Here is a 20,854-nt window from a genome sequence, read left to right as displayed (position 1 = left end):
GGACGGCTGTGATACAATACGCCGTTCTCCAGGGCTGCATCAGCGCATCAGGGATTCCATGCGACGGAGGGTGGATGCATGTATCCTCACTAACGGAGGACATTCTGAACATTTACTGTAACAAAGTGTTTGTAGTCACGCTGGTACGTTCTGTTGCTGTGTGCTTCCATTCCATGATTAATCTGATTTGAAGAGAAGTAATAAAATGAGCTCTAACATGGAAAGTAAGCGTTTCCGGACACATGTCCACATAACATATTTTCTTTATTTGTGTGTGAGAAATGTTTCCTGAAAGTTTGGCCGTACCTTTTTGTAACACCCTGTATATAAGTACATAAAAAGATACTCAACGGGCCTTGCAAATAATTAACAGTCCAAGCAGCAGGGTATGAATTTCATAATATACATATGTTATCGTTTATTGTATGCACAAAAAATCTTGTGATATTAAAGGCAAGACTTAATGTGTCGTCTTAAAACTAATGAGCATCTGTTGGTCGTATGTGAAGTATGCTAGCGGCAAGACACAATCAATGCCTTCTCTGCGCAGTAGCAATGGAGATACTATTGAAGACAGTGCTGCCAAAGCAGAGTTACTAATCACAGCCTTCCGAAATGCCTTCACAAAAGAAGACGAAGTAAATATTCCAGAATTCCAATCAAGAACAGCTGCCAACATGAGTAATGTAGAAGTAAATATCCTCGGGGTAGAAATGGTTCAAATGACTCTGAGCACTATGGGACTCAACTGCTGAGGTCATTAGTCCCCTAGAACTTAGAACTAGTTAAACCTAACTAACCTAAGGACATCACAAACAGCCATGCCCGAGGCAGGATTCGAACCTGCGACCGTAGCGGTCTTGCGGTTCCAGACTGCAGCGCCTTTAACCGCACGGCCACTTCGGCCGGCTCCTCGGGGTAGTAAAGAAACTTAAATCACTTAATTAAAGCAAGTCTTCTGATCCAGACTGTATACCAATTAGATTCTCTTCAGAGTATGTTGATGCATTAGCTCCATACCTCACAATCATGTACAACCGTTCGTTCGACGAAAGATCCGTACCCAGTGACTGGAAAGTTGCACAGGTCACACCAATATTCATGAAAGGTAGTAGGAGTAATGAACTAAATTACAGGCCAATACCATTAACGTCGATATGCAGCAGGATTCTGGAAAATATAATGTGTTCGAACATTATGAATTATCTCGAAGAAAACGGTGTATTGACACACAGTCAACACGGATTTAGAAACACAACTAGCTCTTTATTCACATGAAGTGTTGAGTGCTATTGACAAGGTATTTCAAATTGATTCCGTATTTCTGGGTTTCCGGAAGGCTTTCGACACTGTACCGCACAATCCCCTTGTAGTGAAATTGCGTGCGTAGGGAATATCGTCTCAGTTATGTGACTCCGTTCGTGATTTCCTGTCAGAGAGGACACAGTTCGTAGTAAATGACGGAAAGTCATTGAGTAAAACAGAAGAGATTTCTGGCGTTCCGCAAAGTAGTTTTATAGGCCCTTTGGTGCTCCTTTTCTACATTAACTATTTGGGAGGCAATCTGAGTAGCCGTATGCCGTTTATCAACTAATAAAGTCATCAGAAGATCAAAAGAAATCGCAAAACGATTCAGAAAATATATCTCTATTGTGCGAAATTTGGTTGTTGACCCTAAGTAAGGAAAAGTATGAGGCCATCAACATGAGTGCTAAAAGGAAGCCGTTAAACTTCGGTTACACGATAAATTAGTCAAATATAAAGGCAGTAAGTGGAACTAAATGCCTAGCAATTACAATAGAGAACAACTTAAACTGAAAAGAACACATAGACAAATGTTGTGGGAAAGGCTAACCAAAGACTGCATCTTATTGGCCGGACACTAGAAAATGTAGCTTTTGGAATAGTGCTGCGCTGTGTGGGATCCTTACCAGATAGGATTGACGGAGTACATCGAAAAAGTTCAAAGGAGGGCAGCACGTCTTGTATTATCGCGAAATATAGGAGAGAGTGTTACCGAAATACTACAGGATTTGGGGTGGACATAATTAAAACAAAGGCTTTTTCGTTGCAGCGGAATCTTCTGACGAAATTCCAATCACCAACTTTCTCCTCCGAATATGAAAATATGTTGTTGACACCGAACTACATAGGGAGAAACGATCACCACGATAAAATAAGGCCGGCTGGGGTCGCCGAGTGGTTCTAGGTGCTACAGTCTGGAACCATGCGACCGCTACGGGCTCAGGTTCGAATACTGCCTCGGGCATGGATGTGTGTAATGTCCTTAGGTTAGTTAGGTTATAGCAGTTCTACGTTCTAGGGGACTGATGACCTCAGAAGTAAAGTCCCATAGTGCTCAGAGCCATTTGAACCATTTTTTGATAAAATAAGGGAAATCGGAGCTAGTACCGAAAGATATAGATGTTCGCTCTTCCCGCGCGCTAAACGAAACGGGAATAACTGAAAATTGTGGAGGTGGTTCAATGAACCCTCTGCCAGGCACTTAAGTGTGATTTGTAGAGTATCCATGTAGATGTAGGTGTAGATCTAGAGAAGTAACCAAATACAAGTTACCCTCAGCGAATGAAAAACTCCATATACAATACGTAAATGGCCTCTAACACTATTACTCTTGTTTTAGTTTGCTAAACGCGCCCAGGTACATTCCAGTAGAATGCGTCTTCAACGAATCAAACCCATTTGTTGAGGTTAAAGCAGTTAAGGTTCACAGTGACACTCAACGTAATCCAATTCCGTGGATAAAATTTCAGTAAATGATTAGCGAAATATGCCCAAGGAACTTGCAACCATGGATTTAAGGCCCGTTGCGTGGTAACCTTGCGTGCATTGCGATCCACCGCCCATCCACCCACCCACACTCACACACACACACACACACACACACACACACACACACAAACGCGCGCGCGTGCTCTAGAAATTACGGGGTTGGGTTGGGTTAGGTTGTTTTGGGGGAAGAGACCAGACTGGGAGGTCATTAGGGAAGGACGGGGAAGGAAGTCAGCCGTGCCGTTTCAAAGGAACCATCCTGGCATTTGCCTGGAGCGATTTAGGGAAATCATGGAAAACCTAAATCAGGATGGCTGGATGTAGGATTGAACCGTCGTCCTCCCGAATGCGAGTCCAGTGTGCTATCCACTGCGACACGTCGTTCGGTAGCAGTTACAGCAAAATACTTATCTAGACATACTCATGATAATTTTCATAGACGGAAAAGTTATTGTTGATACAAAGAAACATATTACACGCAAGTGACCTTATCAGTTTCATCTGAGGTGGGTTCTGACATGAAAGTCCTTTAACAACTAGAAACTCAAGACGAGATACTTTATCTACACTGGTACAGTCAATCGAGAGACTGTCAACTTCTTACAGATGGCAGCAGTGGGTTTAGACCAGTCTAAGTGATGGTCCAGAATTAGCCCCCAGACTTTTGTTGAGGAAGAGGACGTTATTTGTATATCGAATAGGGTTAGGGTGAAAATGATTTTCTAAACAGAAGGGTAATAAATCTTTTATGATTTATCAAAACTGGCAGCTTTTCAGACTGATAATATTAGAAACCTATATTCTCTGCCCACTGTGATAAGGCAAGTAAGATAGAAATTACATGCTGGATAATTGTGCACATGTTTGCTAGCCTTTTATTTAAGCATTATTGAAGATCGTCAGCTTCTAGATGCTATTTGTAATGGGAGAGAATATCTTCGACATCATTAAGACAGAGTGAGTAAAATAGTGGGCCAAGTAAGGATCCTTGTGGGCCCATGGACACTACATCTTCCCTTTGTCATCATTTATTACGACCATTTCACACTGATGATGATGTTTGGTTTGTGGGGGCTCAACTGCGTGGTTATCAGTGCCCATACAAATTTCCAACCTTTACTCAGTCCAAACTCGCCACTTTCATCAATGATGGCGAAATGATGAGAACAACACAAACACCCAGTCATCTCGAGGCAGGTGAAAATCCCTGACCCCGCCGGGAATCGAACACGGGATCCTGTGCTCGGGAAACGAGAACGCGACCACGAGACCACGATCTACAGACATTTCACATCTATATCTACATCTACATGGTTACTGTGCAATTCACACTTAAATGTTTGGCAGAGGGTTCATTGAACCATTTTCATACTACTTCTCTACCATTCCACTCTCGAATGGCGCGTGGGAAAAAGGAACACATTAATCTTTCCGTTCGAGCTCTGATTTCTCTTATTTTATTATGATGGTCATTTCTCCCTACGTAGGTCGGTCTCAACAAAATAGATTTCGCCGCGAAGAAAACCGCCTTTGTTTCAGTGACTGCCACCCCAACTTGCGTATCATATCAGTGACACTCTCACCGCTATTACGCGATAACGCGAAACGAGCTGCCCTTTTTTGCACTTTTTCAATGATCTCCGTCAATCCTACCTGGTAAGGATCCGACACCACGCAGCAATATTCCAGCAGAGGACGGAGAAGTGTAATGTAGGTTGTCTCTGTAGTGGGTTTGTCGCATTTTCTAAGTGTTCTGCCAACAAAGCTCAGTCTTTGTTTCACCTTCCCCACAGTATTACCTATGTGGTCTTTCCAATTTAAATTGATCGTAATTGTAATTCCTAGGTATTTGGTCGAATTGACAGACCTTAGATTTGTGCGATTTATCGTATACCCAAAATTTATCGGATTTCTTTTAGTATCCATGTGGATGACCTCGCACTTTTCTTTGTCTAGTGCCAATTGCCACTTTCGCACCATACAGAAATTCTCTTTAGATCAATTTGTAATTGGAACTGATAGTCTGATGATTTTACTAGACGGTAAATTACAGCGTCATCTGATAACAGTCTAAGGGGGCTGCTCAGATTATCACCTAGATCATTTATGTAAATCAGGAACAGCAGAGGGTCCACGACACTACCTTGCGGAACGCCAGATATCACTTTTGTTCTACTCGATGGTTTACCGTCTATCTCTACGAACTATGACCTCTCTGAGAGTAAATCACAAATCCAGTCGCACAACTGAGACGATACTCCATATGCACGCAAGTTGACTAATAGTCCCTTGTGAGGAACGGTATCAAAAGCTTTGTGGAAATCTACGAATATGTAATCGATCTGAGATCGCTTGTCGACAGCACTCATTACTTCATGGGAATAAAGAGCTAGCTGCGTTGCACAAGAACGATATTTTCTGAATCCGTGTTGGTTATGTATCAATAAGCCATTTCCTTCAAGGTAATTAATAATGTTCGAGTACAGTATAAGCTCCAAAATCCTACAACAAATTAAGGTCAGTGATATGAGTCTGTACTTCAATGTGGTGTAAAGTAGGAACCGATCCACTGTAGAGTACTTGAAGAAAAATTTTCTTGAATCTACAGCTATAACAAACTTGCGCCAGCTATCTGAAGCAGCGCTGCAAGTAAAGATAAGACTCTCCATATCACTGACTACGGTCTCGACTTTATATATTTTTTTATTCGACGATAAAGGTGAGTTTTTCGTAATTAAAAAGCGTATGTTTGTTGTTTCGTCAGTACCACTTGCAGTAATTTAAGTATTCGACTAGATGCATTACTTTTGACATCTGAAGCGGAAGCCCTTCTCTGTGTATGACTTACGGCGGTAGCCTTTCCCGGCCCACGTTTGAACCACTAAACGCTAATAGCAAAGACAGCCCACTCTGCTGAGTGTAGAGTGGAGACCAGGTGCGCAAGAGAACATGCATAGTGCGCGCTGCGAGTGGTGGAAGCCGGGCAGTGCTCTCCTTACAAAAGGGAGGCCAGAGCACCAGCCAGCTCCGGTTAGCGCTGAAAAGAGGCCAAGAGTACTTCAAAGGACTTTACTGAAATGCAAGTTCTTAACAGAGCTGTCCAAGACTTTCAGCGACACAGCAGTTCCTAAATGGTCATTCTCTATAATGATTTTACATAGTAAAAAGTTAATTCGACAAGGTAATGTGAACATCATGCACCAGTATTATATAAATTAGAAAATTATAGCACTTGTTGCACTCAGATTTTTATGTGCGGAGGAAAATGGAAAGTTTCTTACTCTCAAATAATACGAAATGAGACGGAATGCTGTAACGTGTCGTTTTTCTCAGGGTAGTACGCTAGTGCCACTACTTTTTATAACTTATTTATTTATTTACTTATTTTTTTCATATCCACTCTTAGGACTGCTTAGTCTATAAATCTTCTTTCTTCCAAAAAGCTCTTCATTGTCTCGTTCTTCTTCGTTATCTCTCCTCCTGTGATCTTAATTGTGTTATGGTATTAGCACAGCTATAATCTTCCACTTTTGTTCTGTATGTTGAAATATCCTGCGGTATTGTATATTAATTACTTGCACTTGTTCGAATCTTTTGTGATTTCTTTCTTCATGTTACTCCTTTTAAGCACTTTGCGTTTCACATCTCCTTGGTCCACATGTTGTTGCCCATCCTCATAATACCGACCAGTCTTGTCTTCTATATCGTGCTTGACAATTGCTCCATACATTCATGTAGCTAAGTAGCTCATGTTTTGACATATGTATCCAAATTGATTTTGCCTCAGTTGTCCCTTAAGATAGTTGTCCCTTAAGATCTTACATTCCCCTCTAGATACAGGAAATTTGGTCTTCTAGCATATGCTAACGTCTGTAATATAGATACCAAAAACTGCGCGCATTCCCCACCCCTTCAACCTTCCTGTCGGTTTCATGCATGCTTGCATGTCCAAAGGAATACTGCACCGTTATTCGGAATAACATAGGCACCGCGATATCCTGTTTATCTGCCGACAACGGTCTAGAGACTTTCAAGTAAAATGTCCCGCATTACGGGAATATACATAATGGATGTACGAGTACAGTTTGCACACGGTTGACGACGTAAGGAATCTTGGATGTGGCCGTGAGTCATTCTTGGATAGACAAATTGCAAGGATGCCGCACTCAAAAAGCGGAAAACCCAGGTTCGAGTACCGGTATAGTACAAATTTTCTTTGTCGTCATTCCTTTATACAGCTGATGGTTGTTTATATTCGCAACTGTGAATACATTTCATGCGTTTCAGATGTGCTGTTGCAGAAGGATGCTGAATATTAAGAGGACTGATAACAAGTAACGAGATTCTCCACTGCATCGGCGAGAAAAGGAGTACGTGTATGTGAAAAAGACGGTACAGAGTGTTACGACATCAGTGGGTAACTTATTTGGTAATAGAGGGGGCAGTAGATGCAATAATTGTAAGAGCAATTGGACATTCCATTATATGTAACTAATGAAATTTAAGGAATTTGGGTTACGTATACTTTGAGAAGAGGTCGTAAGGGTACATTACCCTCACGTAGTATCTAATATGCACTATGCAGAGGTCATACATGGTTTAAGCAAAGACTGCAGTGCAGTCAACAATGTGCGAGTGGGTAAGCAGTAGTCGAGTGTTGGAGTCCGTGGGTGGAAGTCGGGTTAATGTACATGTGCGTCAGTGAAAAAGACCAACAAAAAGGTGTTAGCATGTGGACGTAATGTGCTGTTCCAGTCTCTTCTGTACCTAAGGTCCATCACCGTTCCCTTTGGATCCCTACGTAATTCGGTGCTCTCCGATACACACGATCGAACAGCGGAGGAGTGGTACTCAAGCGTCATCTTTAGGTTACAATATCTCCGGATGTAATTAACTTTTTACAATGCAACAAACGGCACTGATTACGTATTTGCTTATATGTTCAGATGAGCTAACAAAACTAACGGGGTTTCATTTAAAAAACGTAGGTTTGTGTTAAAAAAACATACTTCCGAGCATTTTTTTATGGTTTGTATTAACCAATTACACTAGCCCCTCTCCTCACGTTCGGTCTGTGGAATCGATTCGTCAGTATTTGATGTGGTTTACGAAATATATCCAGCGGTAACGTTAGGTGACTCACCCTGTATAGTGTGGTCCATCGATCGTGACCGGGCCAAATATCTCACGAAATAAGTGTCAAACGAAAAAACTACAAAGAACGAAACTTGTCTAGCTGGAAGGGGGAAACCAGCTGGCGCTATGGTTGGCCCGCTAGATGGCGCTGCCATAGGTCAAACGGATATCAACTGCGTTTTTTAAATAGGAACCCCCATTTTTTATTACATATTCGTGTAGTACGTAAAGAAATACGAATGTTTTAGTTGGACCACTTTTATCGCTTTGTGATAGATGGCGCTGTAATAGTCATAGACATATGGCTCACAATTTTAGACGAACAGTTGGTAACAGGTAGATTTTTTTAATTAAAATACAGAACGTAGGTACGTTTGCACATTATATTTCCGTTGTTCCAATGCGATACATCTACCTTTGTGAACTCACCATTTCTGAGAACGCATGCTGTTACAGCGTGATTACCTGTAAATACCACATTAATGCAATAATTGCTCAAAATGATGTCCGTCAACCTCAATGCATTTGGCAATACGTGTAACGACATTCCTCTCAACAGCGAGTAGTTCGCCTTCCGTAATGTTCCCACATGCATTGACAATGCGCTGACGCATGTTGTCAGGCGTTGTCGGATGATCACGATAGTAAATATCCTTCAACTCTCCCCACAGAAGGAAATCCGGGGACGTCATATTCGGTGAACGTGCGGGCCATGGTATGGTGCTTCGACGACCAATCCACCTGTCATGAAATATGCTATTCAATACCGCCTCAGCCGCATGCGAGCTATGTGCATGACATCCATCATGTTCGAAGTAAATGGCCATTCTGTCATGCAGTGAAACATCTTGTAGTGACATCGGTAGAACATTACGTAGGAAATCAGCATACATTGCACCATTTAGATTGCCATCGATAAAATGGGGGCTAATTATCCTTCCTTCCTTCCTTCCATAATGTCGCACCATACATTAACCCGCCAAGGTCGCTGATGTTCCACTTGTCTCAGCCATCGTGGATTTTCCGTTGCCCAATAGTGCATATTATGCCGGTTTACGTTACCGCTGTTGGTGAATGACGCTTCGTCGCTAAATAGAAAGCATGCAAAAAATCTGTCATCGTCCCGTAAGTTCTCTTGTGCCCAGTGGCTGAACTGTACACGACGTTCAAAGTCGTCGCCATGCAATTCCTGGTGCATACAAATATGGTACGGGTGCAATCGATGTTCATGTAGCTTTGTCAACACTGACGTTTTTGAGATTCCAGATTTTCGCGCAGTTTGACTGCTACTGATGTGCGGATTAGCCGCGACAGCAGCTGAAACACCTACTTGGGCATCATCATTTGTTGCAGGCCGTGGTTGACGTTTCACATGTGGCGGAACACTTCCTGTTTCCTTAAATGACATAACTATCCGGCGAACTGTCCGGAGACTTCCATGATGTCGTCCATGATACCGTTGGGCATTTTGATCACAATAGCCATACATCAACACGAAATCGACCTTTTCCGCAATTGGTAAATGGTCCATTTTAACACGGGTAATGTATCACGAAGCAAATACCGTCAGCACTGGCGGAATGTTACGTGATACCACGTTTGTGAGTATTACAGCGCCACTACAGGAATATGTAATAAGAAATGGGGGTTCCTATTTTTAAAAAACGCAGTTGATATCCGTTTGACCTATGGCAGCGCCATATAGCGGGCCTACCATAGCGCCATCTGGTTTCCCTCTTCAAGGTAGAGAAGTTTCGTTCTTTGTTGTTTTTTAGTTTGATGCTTATTTCGTTAGATATTTGGCCCGGTCCCGATCAATGGACCACCCTGTACAGATACAAACTTTAGAGCCAGGTTAAGAACGATAATAAGTTCCACAACAGGACGTAAAATCGCAACTAACAGTATCACCAAGTGTCATTGTTGCTGCTTCATTTTTTCGAGGCGAAAAATTAAATCTTTATGATACTCTTGCATCAATGCTTACTGAGTAGCAAACTATGGTTAGATATCTAACTTGAGATCAGAGGTTAAAACGAATATATGAAACTGCACTGCTTTTGTCAAGGTACTTTGCCAGTGGTTCTAGTGCAATCAGCAATTTAAATGGGCCCCAGCCTCCTCCCGACACAGGTAGGCGGCTCGTGCAACGCCGGCTGTGCTGGCAGGACGTGTGCTCCGACTGCCGCCATCCATCAGGGAGCCAGGGCGCACGAGGCCGGGGCGGCATCCCCGCACGTCCTGCATATTGGACAGCGGCCGGCACATAAATAAGCCGCCCAAGATTGAGCACTGGCATCGCTCTCGGAACGCGTTAATGTTGCGCCCTTTTTTGCCTTCAAACGGAAACGTCCCGAATACATTTCATTCTACCCAACTGGACGCCTCACTTGCGCCAATCGGATGGCAGCGATGGCCTCGTTCCGAGACAGTCTGCGTGGAAAAGTGACTGCGTCTTCTGACGCGTCGGAGCAGTTACAATAATACATACAAATTCTATTTGCTGACATTGTTAGCCTTTGCTAATTGGTCATATTTACTAAAACGCTGTTTTTTGTTCCCTTGTGATGACCTCAACCCAAAGGAAAAATAATTATCAAAATCTGAACTGGGAAGTCATCCAAAATTCTAGTTGGAAAACCACACTCTTTCTTATACTTCTCCATTGGTCACGATCCCAATTTGTTTATGGACTGAAAATTCTAATATTCACGAGAAACTGTTCTGAAATTAACCTGAACCGACAAAATTGTGTATATGTTCTCTGAAACTTCAAAGAGATCTAAGACAATATCTGAAAGGAATTAGAAAAAGTGACAAAAGCTGGAGGGGGGGGGAGGGGGATTCACCATACATCTATCCACTTTTGAGTATAACCAGTGTCTCTTAATACTACGACTCGTAGCAATACAATATCAAAAACTTTCATTCCTGGGTAAACAGTCCCTACGTGATTTGACAGCTGACATTTATAATTCACGCTCACATCAGGAAATGCAACAATACGGGAATAGCTTTTACGTTATTGGTCAGAACGCGAGCAATTATGGCGGTCGCCGTAATTTTCGCGCGACGCCATATTTCGCGACAAAATACTCTTATTAGTCACTGTCATAGATCTAGTCTCATAACAATAGATAAAACTACATAAAATAACTACAATAATTATGATATGCAAGGAGAATTAGTTCTAATGTGAGGAAGAAGTTTATATTTACTGGTGTTTCAACAATGACTACCAGGCAACTTTTAATTCACTGATTGTAATTTTATTTTCGTTAGCAGAAAGCAAACATAAAATAAACAAAGAATTTATTTGAATAGAGTCTGTAATTATAAACTGTTAATAGAGAAAGAAAGTTTCTAGGTCAGGGGATAGCGTTCGGCGAAATCTCTTAACTTTTTGTTGCATACGAAGCGTTGCGTTGGGCAGAACGATGTCGGCGGGTTACGATGATGAGAGCAGGATACAGGCAGTTCCGCTGGTTTACCTTCTCCGGCGAAACCCAAATAAAGTTCCGGCACAGCTGTATCATTAACCCCGTGGTGATTAACAAACCACAAGACTCACCATCCACCATCCCCTCTACTACACAACAACCCTTCGACTATCGATAACACTATCGCTGTCCCCTGTCTACAGATGTTATATCGTTATCGTAAATTACATAAATCTTTATAAATGTCATTGACTGCATTTTTCACAATTAATAATATTCCAAAAGAGAACTTTACAAACTTTACCACTGGTACAAAGCAAATCTAAAGAAAATCACGAAAAAAAATTATATGCGTAATTAGCAATGCCTTCACACCCTTTAGAATACTACAGAGGGAAACTGCTCCTATGAGCACAAAAAAGAGAAATATGCTCCCGTTTTGAAAGATTCCGAGTGAAGACTGGGGTACCAGCTGCCTCATTTTACCTTCAAAAATTTTGCCAAAAAAATTTTAGTGACCAATAGAAGTTTTTTCATACAAGTGACTTGCCCTGCTGTACCAGTGAAAAGAGGGGAACCAGTTAAAAGCTGCCCCTATCGGAGCACAAAATAGGTTAGTATGCTCCCATTTTAAGAGACTTTGACTGAAAAGTAGGGTATCACCTGCCTTTTTCTACTTTCCGCACCACCTTAAAAATTTTCGCAATATTCCTCATACATGACTGCTGATTCTGTGAGCGATACGTATACAGACATGGCCATGTGACCTGTTTAACATGCAACTCACATCTGACTCCAAGAAGCTCACACCGACTAGACCATCGCTCTAAGTCGCTCTTACCGTTCCACTCCCACTGAGCCATTCTTACTTACTCGTTCAGCCCAGCTAATTGTCACTATCTCTTTGTGTCTCTCTCACTATATCCTCTCTCACAGGCACAATCTCCTTCGTTCTGTCTTTTTCTCACTATCTCACTTTTGCTTCCTCTTACTCCCGCTATCTCATACACTGCTTACTATTGCTGCTGCCTCTTCTCATATTCACTATCGCTCCCTTCTTTGTTGTCGTTATCTCAGTGTCTAGTTTGTAAAATTTTAGCTGACAGATCGCACGTCTCCAACAACATAAAACGACCCCCACCCCCAGTCATAAAAATCACAACTTTCGATTTTTAAAAAGTAGTTATAAAATAATGAGAAATCACTTTTTACAAAATAATATTCTAAAATTCGATTTTTTTATTCTAATCAAAACAGTAAATACACAAGATTTGATATAAACAACAGGTGCTACCGTCTGTCCCCACAGCAGTATCACTTCGCTCCTCAATTCTTCTTCTCGTGACATATCGGGGCAAATCGCTAGTCTCCAGAACTATTTCATTTACTGAAAACGCACGCACGTGCAAAGGATTACATTTACATTACATTACATTCACATTACTTGTCTTTGCTACAAGCTGCAATGGATTTCTGTCTATTCCTGCATTTGATAATATGGCATCGGTGACAAAATTCCAAGCACAACTCACACACACTCGTCATTTGGTTCGGGAAATAATTTTTTGCATCACACCTTGTGGTGAAAACCATGGGTTGCCAGTCTTGACGTCACGTGTTGCATTTCATGCTTAGCTTCCATCCAGGTCCTGTCTTGCATAGAAGTCCTCCGGTATGTTGTTTTTCTTCTCATGCAGATCTTATAGAAGCTGTTTGAAGCCGGCACTGGCTGCGAGTATGAGGTCACATCTTAGATCCTCTATCAGGAAGGTCTCCCTGGCAAGCTCGTACACTAGCCTCGATCTTGAGTTCTGCGGGACTCATAAAATTCTCTTCAGGTATCTAGCCTTTACTCGCTCCAATTCTTCCAGCTGTTTGTATGTGAGATATTCTCACACTGATTCTAGGTCATATGCAGAACAGGTAGTATCTTTAGCCTAGACGGGTCCATAGCTGTGTTGATCGATAGTTGTGTGATGTTTCTGATTTCATTCATAGTGCTAGTCGCCGCCACTGCTCTAGATCTTATATGTAGTCTGGAACTTTTTCCCGTTGCTTGGATGGTGATGCCTAGATATTTGAAATTGTTAACCCTCTTGAGTTGTTTTCCATTGCAATTGACATTCTCTGCTTCAGTGAGTGTTCCTCCTTTCCTGAAGATTACCAACTCCGTCTTCTCATCGTTTATCTTGATGTCGTTTCGCTCCGCCCATTCACTTAGTGTGTGTAGCACTACTTGTAGTTTGTCTGTGTCTGTTGCTCCGATGGCCATGTCATCAGCGTACAGGTGTGTGCTTGCTTCTGCCATTCCTTTCGTGACATAGTCTCCAGGACTATGACGTCATGTTTTCAAGTGCTGCTAGCCGTGATGTTCAAGTAGTCGCACTGTTGCTATTCCGTGAACGTGTGTCCAGTACGAATTAATAAATCATTTCATTATTAATGACGATGACGGTGTTCCTGGCCCATTGCACCATTTTGGTCAACCCATTACCATGTTCACTGGTGCCGGCACAGCGGAAATTTATAGTTGCCTTGAAAGGGTACAGTACCGCCCGACATTGAAAGCAGGTATAACATTCTTCGTTATTCTTGTCAGAACAACATATTTTTTGTAATAATAACTCAACTTCACTTAATACACTGAAGCCGGATACCAGTGTCGGAAAGAACGACAATTTATTTATTTAATTGATCACATGTGTACTCCCACAAAATAAATCCCTACATCCAATTTGGTGAGATCTGTGAAATGAATGAATGTATGGTCGTCTGCTAACCACAGATAGTGAATGTGCAATGTATGATCATCTTTGAGACGGTCCTTTGGTCACCTTTGGTGGAACCAAAGAGATGAAATTTACCCGAGCTTTGAGCGCCTGAAATGTGGCTGACCAATACGGTACCATGGTGCGCCCCCACCTCGACGGAGGTGCGAGCTGACCTGAAGAATGGCCATGTTTTCGGCATTCTGGCGCGGGATCTTGTGTTGGTAAAACCTGTCTTAGGTGTGCTCCGTAAAGACAAAAGAGTGGATTGAACTGTAGGCATGTGGAATACTCATGAGTATTTTGGAATAATAACTTCTCTATTTCAGGAACTTTTGTGGGGAGAATTAAATGTCAGGCAGGTAATATTAAGGGGATCGTAGTAATCTTCGGAAGTGACCAACGGTCAGAATGAAACCACGTGTAGCAATAAGTTGAAATACTTCCGAGTGCTAAAGTTAAGCTGAAATACTGGCGTGTGTACTATAAGTTGGAAATATTTCAGAAATGGCGTGTGCAAGACTTGAAATTAGAGACGAGCACTTCCACGTGGTGAGTACTGTGTGAGTCTCAATCTGTGGATGAGACAAAGGATAAAGAGAAGTACTCGTCCATGGTATCAGTTCAGGACTCGCGTGTGTGACCAATATGTTCTTGATACTACTTTGCGTGTTATGTTTCCGTGTGGCGCTTGATTCAAGCTATAATACTCTGAGAGTGAAACAAGGTGAGTCAGCCGTCTATCCATCAATGTCACTTGGCTTGCATTGCACAGGAAGGCGTGCATATATCCGCCAGAGTTCATGGTACGAAAGAAAAGTTACGAAGTGGGGCAGTGTCGTGTGAAACTGGGATGAATACTAATTGAAGTGGTAAAGCTGAAAGTTATGTAATTATAATGTTGCGACTATTCCTTGTGCTGTATTCCATGCTGCCAGTGTGGTGTATTTCATGTAATTTAAGTATGTGTGGTTTGCATGGGAGAGTAGCAAGATAGGTTCAGAGGCAGTGGGTTATGCATGTTCCTTTTTGTACCGCTCGATCTGGAGGAAGTTTTCGTGATGATGGGTGTGAGAGTCGAAGTGTGAGATATAGCAAAAGATCCACCATCCTATCCAGAAAGTGCACTGTAGTGTTAGATAATTACGAGACGATAAGATAGAGAATCACCAATGTAAAGCCATGCCCACTGGGCGGAGTTTCTCATGTGCAATTGTTGTAGAAAATGTAATGGTGTGTTTAGGTTATATTATTTATCGGAATAAAAAAGGTAGTGAAAAGAAAAAGATTGGTGGCCTTTTCCTTCGAATAATATGTTGTCATGATATCCAGAATTTATAATGTGTGCGCCATTCATATTCAGTGCGATGGCCACGTGTTGATCAAAGCCGTTGGGTAAGAAAATGTGGTATTGCCAGTGCGTAGTGAACAGTCAGAGTTGTGTAAATTACTAATAGTCAGAAGTGCGTTATCCGTTTCCGTTGCGCAATATTCATACAGGAGAATAATTTGTAACTTAATTGTGAGTACCAGAGCTCATGTTACTCGATAAATAAGAATGAATCCACTCGCTTGGCAGACAACTCATCTTGCAGGCCTGACTGCTTGATGCCACAGTATGAGCAAGGCATGTGGGTGCCTCTCAGCCTTACGATTTAATAGACGCGCACTATTTTAAATCCATGGTGCCGACATTTATGTGAGATATGTTACTGGGATGGGTGATATTTTTTGATGCTATTTCAGACGATTGCAGCTGCCGTCGCACTTTTTTGGATGTGGCTCAACGCCGATTTTTCGAATCAGATTGAAGTGGACAATAGGTAAGAAAACGTTAATGGACTCGTTTTAAGATCTATTATCTTAAAGTACCTCCAGTTATTTTGAAATTAGATTAGAAATTTACCAAGCCTTATAGAGCTGTTATAATAAAGATTATAATTTTTCTAAACATTCCATGAGGATATCTCCCTGTAACTCCTACTCACACTATAAGATTCAGAGTGGGCTCATTTCTTTTGTCTTGATTTGTATATCTGTTAACTACCTGTATGGATAATATATCTATTATTATGACTAAGGTTTCAAAAACTCCATTCTTCCTGTGGGATTTTTTTACTTGTTTCGAGTCATCAAGTCTTCTGACTGGTTTGATGCGGCATGCCACGGATTTCTCTCCTGTGCCAAGCTCTTAATCTCAGAGTAACACTTGCAGCCTACATCCTCAATTATTTGCTGGATGTATTCCAGTCTCTGTCTTTCTCTACAGTTTTTGCCCTCTACAGCTCCCCCTACTACTACGAAAGTCAGTCCTCCAATGCTCTCTTAAATTCTGACTCTAGTACGGGATCCCCTATCTCTTCTAAATCAACTCCTGTTTTTCTTCCATCTTATCAGACAAATCTTCTGCCTCAGAGGCTTTCAATGTAATTTTTGTACCTATCCGGTCTCTCCTCTGCGTTTAACATTGGAATTCCTGTTGCACTCTTAATTTTATAAACCTTGTTTTATTGTCACCAAAGGTTATTTTGACTGTATGCTGAGTCTGTCACTCCGACAATCATTTCTTTTTCGGTGTTTTCACATTTTTACTGCACCCATTTCGTCTTAACTTCCCTGCACTTCCTGTTCATTTCACTTCTCAGCCATTTGAATTTCTCTATTCCTAGGTTTCCTGGAACATTTTTCTACTACCTCCTTTCATCGATCAATTGAATTATTTCGTCTGTTACCCATGGTTTCCTCGCAGTTACCTTCCTTGTACATATGTTTTTCGTTCCAGCTTCTGTGATTGCCCTTTTTAGGGATGTCCATTCTTCTTCAACTGTACTGCATACTGGACTATTCTTTATTGCTGTTTCGACAGCATTAGAGAACTTATAGCGTATCTCTTCATTCTTTAGTACTTGCGTATCCCACTTCTTTGCATACTGATTCTTCCTGATTAATTTCTTAAACTTCAGCCTACTCTTCATCACTACTACATTATGATATGAGTCTATATCTGCTCGTGAGTACGCCTTACAATCCAGAATCTAATTTCGAAATCTCTGTCTGACCATGATGTAATCTAACTGAAATCTTCCCGTATCACTCGGCCTCCACTTGTAATTCTTGAACAGAGTTTTCGCTATTACTAGCTGGAATTTATTATACAACTCGATGACTCTTTTTCCTATCTCATTCCTTGTTCCAAGCCCATATTTTCCCGTAACCTGTTGTTCTACTCCTTCCCCTACACCTGCATTCCAGTCCCCCACGACTATTAAATTTTCATCTCCCTTACATACTGTATTACCCTTTCAGTATCCTCATATACTTTCTGTAGTTCTTCATCTTCAGCTTGCGGCTTCGGCGTGTATACCTGAACTATCGTTGTCGGTGTTTGTTTGCTGTCGATTAGGATAAGAATAATCCTATCACTGTATTGTTCACAATAACACACTCTCTATCCTACCTTCCTATTCATAATGAATCCTATTCCCATTAAACCATTTTCTGCTGCTGTTGGTATTACCCTATACTCATCTGACAAGAAATCCTTCTCTTCTTCCCATTTCACTTCACTGACCTCTACTACTTCTGAATTGAGCCTTTACATTCCCCTTTTCAGATTTTCTAGCTACCCAACCACATTCAATCTTATGGCATTCCATGTCCCGACTCGTAGAAAGTTATCCTTTCACTGATTATTCAATCTTTTCTCATGGTCGCGTGCCCCTTGGCGGTTCCCTCCCGGATATTCCGAAATCTTTTGCCAATGGAGAGCTCATCATTACCGTTTTCCAAATACAGACCACATATCCTGTAGATACATGTTATGTGTCTTTAATGCAGTGGTTTCCATTGCCTTCTGCATCCTCATGGCGTTGATCGTAGCTGAGTCTTCCACCTTCAGTGGCAATTTTGGCGAGTTTCGAACCAAAGAACGAGGATCTTTTGATTTTGAATCAAAGACACTACCCACAGACCAAGGGTTCGTGTTGGAGAGAAATTTCAAAACCAAAACGTATTAGTGATAACCTTTCTCCCTGTAGTTCGATCCCACTTTAAGATCTCTCTTTTATTTCTTTTATTAGTTAAAGGTTGAACAATAGAGCAGGATGTTTTTGTATCCTAGCTTTACGCCATATTAGTACAAGCTACACCTTGTTGGTGTTCCATCATTATTGTTCAGAGGCAGAATGCTTTTGCTGCGTCAGTGTTTATAGCAGTTATATATTGTCGTGTCTGGAATATCGTCAGCCTATCGGTGCTTTCGTCGAGCGCGATATGGACATGACACATGATGTCAGTACATCAGATTACAAGATCATGGGTTCCCGACGCATGGGACGCTCCGTCTGCGAGGTCCTGAAGGTACTGAGCTCTAAACTTGCCACCATTTGAAAGGTTTGCTTGGTACCGGAAACTCACCACCACCAAAGTCAATTCCTGTGTGCAAGAATGTGTTAGTGTAGCAGTCACAATCATTTATCGCGATTGTAATAGCAACTACTTGGGCCTTTAATTGGATGACGTTTTCACTGTTGGCACTTCTGGTGCTTAAAGTTTCGTGATTACTGAAAGTATTTTAGATTCAAGAGCAGGCTCACCCACGAAACAACACAACAACAGCTGAGTAGCTATACTACCCAGAACCAGCATCCCTGTGGAGTACGGAAGCCACCATCTTTCCATGTCCTTAGCAGTCCACAAAAGGCACGTGCTTCCATTGTGGCGGCTCTTGGCCAACAACGATTGCCGAACGACTTTTCCGAAACCCGATAATACTCTCGGCCGAGCGCCTATCACCGCTGGCCACCTGCACAACACATCTGTCAGGCTGGTCCCGGACTGAGCAGGGGCCAAGCTGTCGGTCGCCGAGCAGTCACTTCGGCAGCCGCCAGGATGCATCAGATACATCGCTAGGGGCTGCGACGTACGTGAACTAGGTTGCTGCGCTTAGGCAAGTGACTGAAAATTGTGCACGGAGTATACTGCTGCGGGCAGCCCATTTAAGAACGCGCCCAGGGCACTGTATTCAGTCTTCGCCGAGTTAGGCGCTCTTCCACAATCAGGGGCTTACTTCGGTGCAGCTAGGAAGACAACGAACCAGTCCACCGCAAATACGCCACCGAGCCGTCCTCCCGGTGCAACTACTACGCACCCGATCGTTGCCAGTCGACGTGTGGCCTACGACGCCGTATCAATAATTTGGATCTGTAAATTATACTGCAGATATCATAAATGACATGCTGGCTAAAGTACATTTCAACATTGGCCTTCCACCAGACTAGTTAATGGTGGTATTAACTGTTGCTCTCTTAGAACTGCCCTTCTACCAAGAGTTATTTTGCTGTCCGGGCATTTAGTCGGAAATTATTTGTTATTGCGGTGATTCGGCCCCATTTATTGTTCCTTATTTCGGCCTTCAATCATAGTCACCACCATTGAAAGTGATTTGTGTTTACTGGAAGGAAAAGTTTGCTTCTTTACGTCCTGACAATGATTCTTGTCCGCTGACCGCGACTATAGCACGGATGTTCCCAGCCAGTGATCTAGACAATATAAATTGTGTGTCCCTTGGAAGTCAGATCAGAAAGCTGGAGAGACCTGAAAATATCGAATAAGAGTCTCTGATTGTTCTTTCCACCAACCTGTCGTCTTCTACAGTTGTGTCCTCCGCACAGAAGACAGATCGTTGGTAGTGGGATCGTCTTCGACGGAGACTGCTATCCTGTCAGTTCCAATCTGTGATTGTGCTTTTTGTGGGATGCCACCTGTCCAGGCTAGTCTCTGCATCTACGGACGGCAAGATCTGTAGTACTAACAATGATGGTAGGCGACACTTCTCATTCATGTATCCTGCTTGGTTGTTATTCAAATATTCACACATTTTACACTGTCTTTCACAACACTCAACATACCTCTCTTAATTGTATGGCAACTTTTCCATCCAACTTCTGATACGCATATCCGGCTCTCCGTTGCGCACTAGTCACAGTGACTATTACATATTGACAACTAAGTTACACCTAATATAAACTACAAAATGTGTGGCTCTGAAAAACACCCGAAACAGAGTGACTGTGGCATATTCACATCTAAATAACTCATGATACTGAATTACGTGTCCGGCCCTTCACAACAGAGTCACTAGTGCAGCCGAAGTACGTCACCTCCCAGGCGCAGCAAAGAGACTCGAAGGTGTCCGAAGCACTTCGGTTGCAATATCATTACTCTTACGTTTCTCATAACTAGCGGAATTTAATAAACAGAAACGATAGACTCATAGGGTAACCATGAGAGATTGTCATACTAAAAACTGGGTTAAATACAATGAAAAGTATATAAATAATTAATAAGAGAAGTTGGGCGTTTTGGCACCTAGCATCCGAACGTGCCGACCAATCAGAAGCAGATTCGGTACAACTGGCGGTCCCTCCCACGGGACTAGTACATACTGTACCATCTGCCGCTTGTACCTCACTCCAGTTTTCTACCACATGCTGCTTCACGTGCATCCGCTGAATTATGGCGAGATTCTAGCAAAATAAAATATTGTCGGCCACAGCCAGTAACGTCACACATCCCCCTCCTTCTTTGATTTCCAAAATTGGCCTGTTCTTGAAGACAACTAACAAGTTTGGAAATGAGAAAATGTTACCCCAAATTTGGAAAATATTGAAGTTCCAATCTCTCAGTAGCTCCCTTACCTTCTCACTCATCGATATT

Source organism: Schistocerca serialis, chromosome 2 (genome assembly GCF_023864345.2).
Source record: "Schistocerca serialis cubense isolate TAMUIC-IGC-003099 chromosome 2, iqSchSeri2.2, whole genome shotgun sequence".
NCBI classification, from domain to species: Eukaryota; Metazoa; Arthropoda; class Insecta; order Orthoptera; family Acrididae; genus Schistocerca; species Schistocerca serialis.
Note: the sequence above shows the minus strand (reverse complement) of the source record.